This window comes from Triturus cristatus, chromosome 9 (assembly GCF_964204655.1).
Source record: "Triturus cristatus chromosome 9, aTriCri1.1, whole genome shotgun sequence".
NCBI lineage: Eukaryota > Metazoa > Chordata > Amphibia > Caudata > Salamandridae > Triturus > Triturus cristatus.
The window spans coordinates 1,128,839,430-1,128,852,983 of record NC_140592.1 but is presented as its reverse complement, the minus strand read 5'-3'; positions in this window follow the sequence as shown (position 1 = coordinate 1,128,852,983).

Below are 13,554 nucleotides of genomic sequence, written 5' to 3'. Positions count from 1 at the left end.
CTTCTGATAACCATCTGCTCGAGCAACCAATTTCACAGTGTAAACTGCTTCTAATGAACTTAGGTGCAGACCTTCCAAATGACAAAGAATCCAACTGATGAAATTGACAAGTTACAACCAATGTGTTTTATTGGTCATTCGTTTGACAAAGACCTTGCTCATTTGCTTTATTGTTCTTTGTCAAGGATTGATTTGCTTTATAAGGATGGTGTGGCAAAGTCATCCCAGGAAAATCATCTTATTTTATAATGTGTTCCAATATCCTTGTCGTGATAGGTATCCTGACATTTTGGTCTCAAGCGTAGAAATGCAATACTTGTAAATGGTATTGAAATAAAAAATAAACAAAATGAATTTGTATTAATATAAACGTCACAGCACAACGTAGCAATGTAGACATTGCACAACATTTGTAAAATGTTGATGACCAATAACACATTTTCACCCCGAAAAGTACTCTTTAGTAAGCAGTAGTATTTTTAAGTCAGTAGCACAACCATGTAACAGTCTTACTGTTCCCATTCTACTCTGGTGGGATTTCCTATTTCCATTGGCGGCTAGCCGGGGACATTAGAGGCACATGCATCATTGTTTTTTGCAATGCAACAAGAAAAAAACGAGCGATTTTGCTCTTAAGAAACGCAAATTACAATCAACTTAAAGTTGATAGTAATTTGCGAAAACTTTGAAAAATGCACATGGCATGTGTGTGTGCAACATGTTTTTTAATTGCACTTTCAGGGGTCATCAGGGTGTCCTTTTGGCACCCTTGAACCCTTGCAATTGCATGCGCAATTTGCGAGTACTATTTGGTAATCGCAAATTGCGCATGCAATTGCCATTGATTCCTATGGTCCTCTAGTCCCATAGGAATGAATGGGAAGCCATTCCTTATTTGCGATTCACAATTTGCGAGTCGCAAATAAGGAATGTGTGGGAATCACAATTTTTTTAACGATTTCTACAGGCATAAGGAATTCCAATTTTTGGAATCGCAATTCCTAGGTTTGATGCAAGTGGCACATTGTCTGTTCTTCCAGTTCCAGATGGTTGACTCGTAAGGTATATACAATATACTTTCCCCATTCGCCCCAAATCTTTTCAGATTTTTTGGGGGAAGCTTCTGTATCGTACATATTTTCCGGCAGTGATACACCGGACCAAATGTCTTCTCATTTAACCACAGTCGGGAGTTCCTCTCTGTTTTAAAGTCTAGCAGCATCCATACGAGTGGCATAGATCACAAAACCTTATGATATGAAAAATGTGTGCACCCTCATTCCCGATGCCTAATAGTAATAGGGTCACATCTTCACCGATTGCAGTCTTGATCACTAGAGCTAAACAAGTTTTAACTACTTTCCAAAAGGATGTTAACTGGGGCACGACCAATGGTATGTTAGAAATAAACCACCGGAACCCTTCCTCTTGCACAAAAATCCTTGTCAATCCCGCTAAACCACGAGAACTGAACTTGAGTATAAAAGAGTCTAGACTCTAAGGAGTATTAATAAACCAATCAAAATGCTGCCCTGATCACTACTTCTCCGGGTCACTGTAGGGCTTCCTCCCAGCCTCAGTCAGCCAATTTTGTCAGACCTGTTTCTGGCTTCACCAGAAGCTCATTAATCATATCAGGTGCTGTGTCATAATGATGGTCCCATATCTCGTTGAAGCTGGGATAGATCCCAGGAATAGAAGTAGAAATTAGGGGAACATGTTTTGATGGAACATGTAGGGTTAAGGTTATAAATGCTTAACAGTGCTTGAAAGAGTTATGGTTTTAGTCCGTGAAGAAGAGATGGTAGAGCGGGATACTGTAGACCTGGCAGTACACTAGATTGATTTTGATAATATTCAAAGGCATGCGAGTCACTTTTTTCAGTACTAATGTAGATAACCTGAATATTTTATAATTGTCACCTTGTGTGAATCATTGGTGCTCTCCCAACAATCATAGAAACCAGATAGTATTGTTAGCTCAATAAGAGCCAGATTTAGGGTTTTGCAGAGAGGATACTCCATTGCAAATACAATGACATACCCTGTCCGCCAAACTCTTGGTATGTCCACCTCATTTATAGACGGTAGGTGTTCTGTCAGCGCAGCACGCGTTGGCACCCTTTATTGAAAGCATACTTCATTGGCCTGATGGAGTTGAGACTGTTGGAGTAAAGCTATCACTGTACCTGTTCTAGTAAGAACAGATGTGGGATTTAATTTCTGTCCATCATCACCAGGAAAAGGCTGACTGTGAGGGGCAGAAAAAATAATCATGCCCCCTATACCCTGGGAGAAAGCTCCCGGCTTGTGGGGGGCAATCATTTTTATTGTTTTTCAGAAACAAACACCAACTTTGGGAGTCCAAATTCAAAAAACAAAAAAAGTTAGGATTTCTAAGAATTGCTGTCTAAAGCAGGAGCGGCTGTCAACCAACCATTTTTTACCTTCAATAAAAATGCTGTGATGGGAGGTGCTTTCAATTTACAGAGACGACTGCTGTGCTGGCAGCCATCTCTAGATTTGATAGATGGAGTTTTGTCAGGATGGTGGACATAATGTCCTCCGTCATCCCAAAGGGAACTCATCTGTCTGTCAATCTCTAAATCAGGCCCTAAATTGCCAATTACTAATATTTTAGATTTTAACTTGCAGGTAGTAATGAACATACACTTGAAGAAGACTATTTATGTCACACGCATACTTAGCCCACCTGTAGCCATGTGGTGTGTCCCCATATCTCCAGCCCACACGACCCTTCCTGGGCCATATGCAAGGCCTGGTCCTGGGTAGAAGGGTGGTGGGAAACAGAAAGACAGAAGTCAATCAAGAAAAAATATGAAAACCTGTGTAATACAAAAAACACTATCTGGACAAGAAAGTCCTCATAAAGAGGACATAATCCCATCACCCACCGTGGTGGCATGCTTCATCATATGGGATCTCCTCTTAACCACACCTGGTGTGATTAAGGAGCTACTACTCCCAGCGTATGTCTAAGGGAGGAGCTTGCGGATGTTTTAAACTATACAGGAAGAACTAGATCTCCTAAAGATCAATGAAGCCAGCCTAGGTAAGGTGAAAAAATGGAGTGTAGTGTAAGAAAAAAGTGATATAAAATTGACTACAGGGAGAAAAATGATTTAATAAGGATCTCCCGGTGCCAACAATAAAAGAACAGTAGTGGCGCGGTCTAAACGAAATTGCGAGCGCGCATACAATAAACCAAACAAAGGTCTACATGTTTCAGCCAATACAGATCAAAGGATTATGATAATGGTTTTCTTCAGGACCATACATAAGCTACTGCAGTTAAATCTTAGTGCCTAAATCACTAAAACGTGTAGTTGTCAAAAAAGTATATTAAACCAGAACGATACAACCAACTGTGTACCTTAGTGTTGATTATATTTTATATGTTAGACCTGGCATCATTGGCATGAGTCTCTCCTCCATTTTTTTCTGTTGCCTCCTCTGTTTACGATGTTTTTGCTGGATTATTGCTTTGGGCACTGTGCCACTGCTGATCAGTGCCACAGTGCAAGTGCTCCCTATGTTAAATTGTTACATTGATTGGTGTTACCATGATTGGCTTGGTTGACTTACTGTTCAGACCCTAGTCTAGTGCACTGCGTGTGCCAAGGGCATGTAAGCTGACTGCTGCTGGTGGGCTTGCAGCACTGGTTGTGCCACCCACAGAAGCCGCTTGTAAAATGTGTCTCAGGCCTGCCACTGCAGAGCCTGCGTGCAGTCCCTGACTGCCATGTCGACTTGGCAAGGAAACCTACTTGCCAGTCTCTAAACCTTCACTTTGCCACATTTCAGACACCTCTATGGTAGGCCCTAGGGCAGGGTGCATTGTTGGTAAAAGGTAGGTCATGCCCTGATGTGTGTGGCATGACCTAATAGTGAATTACAGTCATTTTCGTTTTTCACTATTGAAGGGCTACCTGCCTCCAATAGGCCAGACTGGGCAGACTGATTATTAACTCCATTATAATCTATCTGACTCAGGGAGCATGGTAGCAGGTCGAGTTTAGTATCCCTGAACTCAGAATTTAATAACACACCCTTTAGGATGGATGGTTTTTAAATTCTGTGTTTGAAAATAGCCCTTTTAGAAAGTGGCTATTTTCTTGTCCAACTATCCACCGGTCTCTGCTGGTTTGGTGTGTGTGTCAGGGGCTGGGTGGCTCCAGAGGTCTGAATGAGTCAGTGTGGGGTGAATGAGGCAGTTACACATAGAGTGAGGGAAGAGTAGCCTGCCCTGCCTGACACAATACTGGCTCCACCTCCTGCTGGGTGACTGATAGCCCTGCTCCTGCCAGTGACAATACTGGCTCCGCCTCCTGCTGGGCGGCTGAGGACTCTGCCCTGCTCAGTGAATAGGCCAGGTGCCTCTGCCTGGCAACACCCACAACGAACCTGAGATGGGGGGAATTTCCCTGCTTGGACAAAGGGAACAAAGGAGAAAAGGGGTATAAGAGAAGGACCCCTGAACCAAGAACTCAGATCACTTCTGACAAGGAAACCTGTACCAAGGACAAGAAGCCTGCTGATCTAAGGACTTGCCTCCCCTTTCTGCCAGAGTGCTGTTTTGCTGTGGAGGAACCTGAAAGCTGCTTCTTTATTTTTGCCAAGGAACAAGGAGAGAGGAACTTGGTGTGTACTCTCTAAAAGCTTGCTAGAAAATCTCCAAGGGCTGGAAGAGTGCCAGTCTCCTGTTGAAGTCACAGGGCCAAAGGACTTCACCATCTACTGAATTGCTGGAAAGTGTTGTTTCCAGTACACAAGGGAAAATCTGCAGTCTCGACGCAGCCGACGCCGCCGAATCCAGCTCGACATCGTGAGTAACGGCTCCAGTGTCCCGAGCCTTCGACGCCGGCCGCCGGGCCCGATCGACGCCAGCAGCAACGCCAGTGAGCAGTGGGTATCGGCCCCAGTTCCAAGTGACCCCGTCTCGACGCCGGTATCGACGCCAGTGAGGAGTGAGTATCGGCTCCACCTCCAAGCGACCCCGTCCCGACGCCGCTGCTGATCGCATCGACTCGACGCCCTTCTCGACGCCGTGAGCGCTGCTCCGGCCCGACATCTCTCGACGCCGCTGCGGATTGACCCGACTCCAAGGTACGATCAACGCCGATCTCGACGCCGTGAGCGCTGCTCCGGCCCTCGACGCCGCTGCAGATCGACCCGACTCCGAGGCACGATCGACGCCGACCTCGACGCCGACATCTCGATGCCGTGGATCATCGTTTTCTTCATTTCTCAAGGTACTGTACTTGTGGGGTCTGTTGCAACTCCAGGCTCGACGTAGCGCTCCTCGCGGTCGACGCCGAACCTTGGGAATCTTGTAGACTCGACGTCGTGTGACTCCTGTGGGGGTCACATTGTTGCCAAAGAACTGTGTTTCAGAAGAATATGTAATTTTGTTGCTAAAGAACTATTTGCCAAGAAGAAACCTTACTTGAACTATCATTTTTCCTTCCAAAGAGTATTTATTAAGACTGTGGTATATTTTTGTCGTTATTTGGTCTTGTGCTAAGCCTTATATAAAAATACTATTTTTATAATAACTTCTGTATCGTGTCCATCTGTAGTGTATTCACTTTATTACTGTATGTGGTCATAAATGCTTAACACACTGCCTCTGAGATAAGCCTGTCTGCTCTGCCAAGCTACCAAGGGGGTAGCAGGGGTTATCTGAGTGTGTAATCCCCTTTCCCTGACTAGAGTTGGTTGGTCCCTATTTGTCAGAAGTGTATACCTCTGCCAACTAGAGACCGCCGGTTCTAACATTGGTGGTCAGCGGTGGGATTGAACTTTGCATTTATGACTCATGTACAGTGATTAGTGTACGCTACATAGTGAAAGCAGACCATAACGCAGCCAAAATCTGTTTTTGGTAGGATATTCTATTTTTGTTCTCTGCTTTTCTGGAACTTATTTTTTAAACACTGCCAGTTTTGACCATGGAGAATGCCGGAGCTGCTACACCTGTGGAGATTGTTGTGGGGGAATTTGATAAGGAGAAGATAGATTCCTACACGCTAAAAGATCTAAAAGGATTTTGCAAGCAGTTTAAAGTTCCTACCACAGGTGTCACAAAGAAAGACGGCTTCCTCAAAGCGCTGAAGGCCTGGTTAGAGGCCAGAAATCCCTCTGATCCGGTGGTGGTACCGGAAGAGGAAGAAGAAGAGGAAGAGGAAGAGCCCACAGGTGGGCCAGTGTCATCTCCAGGCAGTAGTGCGTCCTCTAGGAGCCTTTCCCCTGAAGAATTAGAAGACAGGGAGAGGGAGAGGGGGTACAAGTTAGAAATGGCAAAACTTAAATTAGGAGGGCAGTTGGAATTAGAAAAAGCAAAGAGCCTGAGAGAAGCTGAAATGGAGAGCAAAAGATTAGATTTTGAGAGAGAGAAGTTAGTATTTGAACGTGAGAAGATGTTGAGGGAGATGGAGCTTAAAACTAAGAGTTTAGAGTTGAATCCCTCTGGTGGCAGCGCTCCATCTGTGCCTGCAGAAAGTAGGTTTTATTTTCCTAAAGATGTGATCAAAGATTACAGTAAGAATGAAGATATTAGCCAATGGTTTAAAGCGTATGAGTTAGCATTGTTGGCCCACCGGGTCCCTGAGAAAGATTGGGGAACGGGGTTGTGGAGCCGCTTTACAAATGAAGGGAGAGATACCTTGTTGAACATGCCTGAAGAGGAAAGGGCGTCTTATACTCATATGAAAAATGCTTTAATGCTGAGATATGGCTTAACTCCAGAAAAGTACAGACAAACCTTTAGAGAATGTAAGAAGTTGCCTGGTACTACGTGGGTTGAATATGTGTCTTTTTTTTGCAGAGCCATGGATGGTTGGGTAAAGGGTAGCAAGGTTGATAGTTATGATGCTCTTTATGATTTGTTTGCTTGGGAGCACTTGTCTAATAACTGTTTTCCAGAGCTACGCCAGCACCTTGTTGATAGCAAGATATCTAACCCTAGAAAACTTGCTGAGGAGGCGGACCGCTGGGTCAGTACCAGGGTCCACAAGGGTCCAGTGGGAGACTCAGCCAAAGGTGGGCAGGGTCCCCAGCAGAAGAGTGGGGGGGACAGGGGTAAACAGAGGGAGTTCCAGAAAGGGCCCCAAAGTAATCCCCAAGGGAACCAAGGGAAGGGTTCCCAGCCTCCCCCTAGAAAGAAGCAAGAGGCCCCGACAGGTAAACCTGTTCCAAGGGGCCCCATGACCTGCTATGTTTGTAAGCAGGTGGGACACCGTTATTATGATCCCCAGTGTCCCATGAAGGATTCCAATGCACTGCCGCGTGCACCCCCCCGCCAGGTAGCGAGTGTAGCCCTGGGAGGGAATGAGATGGGTGCCACCGGTGGGTGGGGTCCCGCAGAAATGTCCCTGGTCTCTTTAGGAGACGTGGAAATGGTCCCTCCAACCCCTCTGCCTAGTAAAACTAAGAAATATAGGCAGTGGGTGACCATTAATGGCCATAGGGTGGAAGCTCTCAGAGACACCGGAGCAAGTGTGACAGCTGTCAAGTGTCACTTGGTGTCCAGAGAGCAGGTGGTCCCTCATGCATTCTACCCCGTTGTAGCTGCTGACAACTCACAGAGTCAGTGTGAGGTAGCTCAAGTTCCTTTTGAGTGGGGGGGGGTCTCAGGGAATCTTCAGGTTGCTGTGAGGCCCGCCATGCCTGTTGATTGTCTCCTGGGCAATGATTTGGAGGACTCCCCTTGGGCTAAGGTGGAGAGAAAATCGCATCTGGAAATGTTGGGTCTGCCTGAGTGGGTGTGTGCGACCACCCGGTCCATGTCAGTTAGTAAGGGTGTTGATGGGGCCCTGGAGCCTGAAAGTATGGCCCAGGTCCCAACCGTGAAGAGAAGAGGCAGGGGGCGCGGGAAACCGTCCCCCATCGTTCCCGCGGTCCAGGAGGGAGCAGACCCTGAGGGGGATGCCCTGGAACCGACAGGAGAACAAGTGGCCGAACTGGGAGACCTGCCTGAGCTGACCCATTGGCAGCAGGATGGTGGTCCCTCCAGGGAGGAATTTTGTGCTGAGCAGAAAGTGTGCCCTTCTCTTGTGGGTATGAGGCAGCAGGCCTCAGCCCAAACGACAGGTGATCAGTCAGGATCACATTGGATCTACTGGGAGAACGACCTCCTGTATAGCGAGCCTAAGGCTGCTGAGCCTGGGTCAGCCCGTGTGCTGGTGGTACCCCAGTGCTTCAGAGCCTTCCTACTAGGGTTGGCTCATGACGTTCCGTTAGCTGGACATCTGGGGCAGGACAAGACCTATGACAGGCTTGTCACCCATTTTTATTGGCCCCAGATGAGAAGGGATTCAGATATCCATTGTAGGACCTGTCAAACTTGCCAGGCAAGTGGGAAAAGTGGGTGGAAGCAGAAGGCTCCCCTCCAACCTTTTCCCGTCGTCAGTACCCCCTTTGAGCGAGTGGGAATTGACATTGTGGGGCCACTGGACCCCAAGACAGCCATGGGCAACAGGTTTATCCTGGTCTTGGTGGACCATGCCACTCGGTACCCGGAAGCCATCCCTCTCCGCACAGTGACGGCCCCCGTGGTGGGACGGGCACTGATGGGTGTTTTCTCCCGCATGGGGTTCCCCAGAGAGGTGGTGTCAGACCGAGGCACCAACTTCATTTCTAATTATATGAAGTCTCTGTGGAAGGAGTGTGGGGTAACCTACAAGTTTACCACTCCTTACCACCCTCAAGGTAATGGGCTGGTTGAGAGATTTAACCGGACCCTCAAAGGCATGATCATGGGTCTTGAAGAACCAATGAGGCGTAAATGGGACGTCCTCTTGCCATGCCTGCTGTTTGCTTACCGTGAGGTGCCACAGAAGTCTCTAGGGTTCAGCCCATTTGAGCTTTTGTATGGGCACCCGGTAAGAGGACCTTTGAGTCTGGTTAAAGAAGGCTGGGAGCAATCTCCCAGGAAACCTCCCCAGGATGTATATAGCTACATGCTGGCCTTTAGGAACCAGACTCGGCGCTTCAGAGATCTTCCTCAGGAAAATCTGGAGGCCAGCCAGGAAGAGATGAAGCGGTGGTACGATCAGAATGCCACTCTGGTTGAGCTTCAACCTGGTCAGAAAGTTTGGGTCATGGCCCCTGTGGAACCTTGTGCGCTCAAGGACAGGTGGACTGGACCATTTGAGGTTGTGGAGAAAAAGAGCGATGTCACCTATTTGGTGGACTTGAAGTCTCCCAGGAACCCCTTAAGGGTCCTGCATGTCAACCGGTTAAAGCCCCACTTAGAAAGGTCCGAAGTGGGCATGCTCCTTGCCACAGATGCTGGGATGGAGGAGGAGAGTGAGCCTCTTCCTGACCTCCTGTGTGCAAAAGAAAAAGATGGGTCAGTGGATGGTGTTGTCCTCTCTGACACACTGGCCCCTGAGCAGCAGCAAGATTGTCGCCATCTGTTGGTACAATTCCCTGATCTGTTCTCCTTAATCCCTGGTGTCACTCAGTGGTGTGTCCATGATGTGGACACTGGGGACAGCACTCCTGTGAGGCACAAGGCCTACAGGGTGACTGAAAAGGTCAGAGCATATATCAAGGAGGAGGTCTCCAAGATGTTTGCCTTAGGGGTGGTTGAGTCCTCTAGCAGTCCTTGGGCCAGCCCAGTGGTCTTGGTCCCAAAGGCTGCAGCGCCTGGTGCTTCACCAGAACTTCGGTTCTGTGTGGATTACCGAGGACTCAATTTGGTCACCAAGACTGACGCGCACCCCATCCCCAGAGCTGATGAGCTCATCGATCGGTTGGGGGCTGCCCGGTACCTTAGTACGTTTGATCTAACGTCTGGGTACTGGCAGATCGCCTTGACTGATGGGGCAAAAGAGAGGTCTGCATTCTCCACACCAGATGGGCACTACCAGTTCCGTGTGATGCCCTTTGGGATGAAGAATGCCCCTGCCACATTCCAGAGGTTGGTTAACCAGGTATTGGCCGGGCTGGAAGATTTCAGCGCCGCCTACCTGGACGATATAGCAGTGTTCAGCGCCAGCTGGGAGGAACACTTGCGCCACCTCCAGGAAGTGTTGTTGGCCCTGCGCAGAGCAGGCCTCACAATCAAGGCCAGTAAGTGCCAGATTGGGCAGGGTTCAGTGGTGTACTTGGAGCACCAAGTAGGGAGCGGCAAGGTGGCCCCCCTGCAACCCAAGATAGATACCATCCTGGCTTGGGAACCGCCCAAAACCCAGACTCAGGTGAGAGCCTTCTTGGGTCTCACGGGTTACTACAGGAGGTTTGTCAAGGGGTATGGCAACATTGTGCACCCCTTGACCTCGCTGACTTCCAGGAAGCAGCCGAGACTTGTGATCTGGACTGACGCCAGAACGCCTTTGACACCCTGAAAACTGCAATGTGTATAGCACCGGTCCTCCAGGCACCCGACTTTTCAAAAGAATTCATTGTCCAGACAGACGCTTCAGAGCATGGTGTGGGGGCTGTTCTAGCACAGATGAATGAGGAGGGCCGAGACTTACCTGTAGCCTTCATCAGCCGGAGGTTACTTCCCAGGGAATAAAGGTGGAGTGCGATAGAGCGTGAGGCATTTGCTGGGGTCTGGGCGCTGAAGAAGCTAAGACCCTACCTGTTTGGGACTCACTTCCGGGTTCAGACAGACCACAGGCCCCTCAGATGGTTAATGCAGATGAGGGGTGAGAACCCAAAGCTGTTGAGGTGGTCCATTTCCCTACAGGGGATGGACTTTACGGTGGAACACCGCCCTGGTACAGATCACGCCAATGCTGATGGTCTGTCCAGATTTTTCCGCCGTAGTGATGAGGACTCCCTGGGTGAAGGGTAGTTCTCCCCACATTTCAGCTGGAGGGGACACGTGTTAGACCTGGCATCATTGGCATGAGTCTCTCCTCCATTTTTTTCGGTTGTCTCCTCTGTTTACAATGTTTTTGCTGGATTATTGCTTTGGGCACTGTGCCACTGCTGATCAGTGCCACAGTGCAAGTGCTCCCTATGTTAAATTGTTACATTGATTGGTGTTACCATGATTGGCTTGGTTGACTTACTGTTCAGACCCTAGTCTAGTGCACTGCCTGTGCCAAGGGCATGTACGTTGACTGCTGCTGGTGGGCTTGCAGCACTGGTTGTGCCACCCACAAAAGCCGCTTGTAAAATGTGTCTCAGGCCTGCCACTGCAGCGCCTGCGTGCAGTCCCTGACTGCCATGTCGACTTGGCATGGAAACCTACTTGCCAGTCTCTAAACCTTCACTTTGCCACATTTCAGACATCTCTATAGTAGGCCCTCGGGCAGGGTGCATTGTTGGTAAAAGGTAGGTCATGCCCTGATGTGTGTGGCATGACCTAATAGTGAATTACAGCCATTTTCGTTTTTCACTATTGAAGGGCTACCTGCCTCCAATAGGCCAGACTGGGCAGACTGATTATTAACTCCATTATAATCTATCTGACTCAGGGAGCATGGTAGCAGGTCGAGTTTAGTATCCCTGAACTCGGAATTTAATAACACACCCTTTAGGATGGATGGTTTTTAAATTCTGTGTTTGAAAATAGCCCTTTTAGAAAGTGGCTATTTTCTTGTCCAACTATCCACCGGTCTCTGCTGGTTTGGTGTGTGTGTCAGGGGCTGGGTGGCTCCAGAGGTCTGAATGAGTCAGTGTGGGGTGAATGAGGCAGTTACACATAGAGTGAGGGAAGAGTAGCCTGCCCTGCCTGACACAATACTGGCTCCACCTCCTGCTGGGCGACTGATAGCCCTGCTCCTGCCAGTGACAATACTGGCTCCGCCTCCTGCTGGGCGGCTGAGGACTCTGCCCTGCTCAGTGAATAGGCCAGGTGCCTCTGCCTGGCAACACCCAGAACAAACCTGGGATGGGGGGAATTTCCCTGCTTGGACAAAGGGAACAAAGGAGAAAAGGGGTATAAGAGAAGGACCCCTGAACCAAGAACTCAGATCACTTCTGACAAGGAAACCTGTACCAAGGACAAGAAGCCTGCTGATCTAAGGACTTGCCTCCCCTTTCTGCCAGAGTGCTGTTTTGCTGTGGAGGAACCTGAAAGCTGCTTCTTTATTTTTGCCAAGGAACAAGGAGAGAGGAACTTGGTGTGTACTCTCTAAAAGCTTGCTAGAAAATCTCCAAGGGCTGGAAGAGTGCCAGTCTCCTGTTGAAGTCACAGGGCCAAAGGACTTCACCATCTACTGAATTGCTGAATTGCTGGAAAGTGTTGTTTCCAGTACACAAGGGAAAATCTGCAGTCTCGACGCCGCCGACGCCGCCGACGCCGCCGACACCGCCGAATCCAGCTCGACATCGTGAGTAACGGCTCCAGTGTCCCGAGCCTTCGCCGCCGGCCGCCGGGCCCGATCGACGCCAGCAGCAATGCCAGTGAGCAGTGGGTATCGGCCCCAGTTCCAAGTGACCCCGTCTCAAGGCGGTATCGACGCCAGTGAGGAGTGAGTATCGGCTCCACCTCCAAGCGACCCCGTCCCGACGCCGCTGCTGATCGCATCGACTCGACACCCTTCTCGACTCCGTGAGCGCTGCTCCGGCCCGACATCCCTCGAGGCCGCTGCGGATTGACCCGACTCTAAGGTACGGTCAACGCCGATCTCGACGCCGTGAGCGCTGCTCCGGCCCTCGACGCCGCTGCAGATCGACCCGACTCCGAGGCACGATCGACGCCGACATCTCGACGCCGTGGATCATCGTTTTCTTCATTTCTCAAGGTACTGTACTTGTGGGGTCTGTTGCAACTCCAGGCTCGACGTAGCGCTCCTCGCGGTCGACGCCGAACCTTGGGAATCTTGTAGACTCGACGTCGTGTGACTCCTGTGGGGGTCACATTGTTGCCAAAGAACTGTGTTTCAGAAGAATATGTAATTTTGTTGCTAAAGAACTATTTGCCAAGAAGAAACCTTACTTGAACTATCATTTTTCCTTCCAAAGAGTATTTATTAAGACTGTGGTATATTTTTGTCGTTATTTGGTCTTGTGCTAGGCCTTATATAAAAATACTATTTTTATAATAACTTCTGTATCGTGTCCATCTGTAGTGTATTCACTTTATTACTGTATGTGGTCATAAATTATTAACACACTGCCTCTGAGATAAGCCTGTCTGCTCTGCCAAGCTACCAAGGGGGTTGCAGGGGTTATCTGAGTGTGTAATCCCCTTTCCCTGACTAGAGTTGGTTGGTCCCTATTTGTCAGAAGTGTATACCTCTGCCAACTAGAGATTGCCGGTTCTAACAGTATAGAACACTACAGGACACGAAGATGAGTACCTGTACAAAAAATGACAAAAAATATAAAATAAGTGAGGTAGATAGTGTAGATCACACAACTTAAAACCAACATGACCAAATGGTGCCAGAAAACTCTTGGCAGATCTTACCCGTATAAAATCGGGACTACCGCCTGCCTCTCCTGGTCACAACTCAGGGCGTGGGGCAACGCTCTGTGAAAGATAAAATAAACTAATAAAGTGGGAGTCACATGCCGTAATGGTGATAAATCCAGCGAGTGTATTGATGATTTTGTTAACACTATGTA